The sequence below is a fragment of the Sinocyclocheilus anshuiensis genome, unplaced genomic scaffold (genome assembly GCF_001515605.1).
Source record: "Sinocyclocheilus anshuiensis isolate Anshui unplaced genomic scaffold, SAMN03320099.WGS_v1.1 scaffold396, whole genome shotgun sequence".
In the NCBI taxonomy this organism is placed as follows: Eukaryota; Metazoa; Chordata; class Actinopteri; order Cypriniformes; family Cyprinidae; genus Sinocyclocheilus; species Sinocyclocheilus anshuiensis.
In genome coordinates, this window is record NW_015558623.1 from 923392 (window position 1) to 924498 (window position 1107).

Below are 1107 nucleotides of genomic sequence, written 5' to 3' on the forward strand. Positions count from 1 at the left end.
GAGCAGCCTTCGAGGCCGCGGCCTTAGTCCCCGCCTCGGCCTCTACGGCTGGAGCCCTACTACCCCCCCCAAAAAAATACTTGGGGGCGTTTACAGGTTCTGAGGCCCTGTAGGGGGACTGGAGCCCTCCCTGGGCTTACTTGCGGATCTGTAGCCCTCCCTGGGCTTAACCAGGGATCGAGAGCCCTTCCTGGGCTGAACTGGGGATCGGGAGCCCTTTCTGGGCTGAACTGGGGATCGGGAGCCCTTCCTGGGCTGAACTGGGGGTCGGGAGCCCTCCCTGGGCTTAACTGGGGATCGGGAGCCCTGCCTGGGCAGAACTGGGGATCGGGAGGCTCTGGGGCTGAAGCCGACACCCTTCTCCTCGTCCCTAGTCTCCTCTTCTGGATTGGGGGGAAAAGGTGTGGTCGGCGAACTTGAGTGTTGAACGTCTGGCAGGCTTGCCACATGAATGTCCGGTGGGCTTGCCATATGCTTGGCCAGCGGGCTGGAGATAGCCCCGGCTGACAGGCCTGCCATCGGCCTGGTCAGCGGGCTGGAGATAGTCCCGGCTGGCGGGCTTGCCATAGGTACGGGTTGGTTCTGAGCATCCGGCGGGCTTGTCCTTGGCGAGGCCAGCGGACTGGAGAAAGCCCCGGCTGGCGCTTGACAACGGCGCGGCCGGCACGCTTCACAGAAGGGCGGTCTTTGTACCGCGGAGACAAACGGGAGAAAAAGGAAAACCAAAAGCAACAAAACAAAACAAAACAAAACACGGAAGAAGGAGCGCCGCTTACTGTTTTGGTCAGTCGTTCTGTCACGGTTCACACACACGAGGAACACGGGAACGAAGGAGCGAGGAGACACAGAGTAAAGTAACTCAAAAGGGTTTAGTAAACAAAGGCTGGAGATCACAGGACTCGACACATCAGGAGGACAGGATGACGTTTAATGACTGACAAAGGACAAGAACTAGAACACACTTTAAATACACAGGAACTGATGAGGGGAAGACAAGGGACACCTGGAACTAATAAGACAATCAACATAGGAAACACCTGGGAACAAAGAATTCAAAACACGAGACAGAGAAACTGGAAGACGGAGCACATAGGGAGCAAAGACACA

At 57.1% G+C, this 1107-nt stretch overlaps 1 protein-coding gene across 7 annotated transcripts in view; it reads right to left on the reverse strand.

The window, feature by feature from the left end:
• Nucleotides 1-1107, reverse strand: part of LOC107680707 (neural cell adhesion molecule L1-like protein) — a 56444-nt gene that overhangs the window by 52380 nt on the left and 2957 nt on the right. The window lies entirely within an intron of this gene.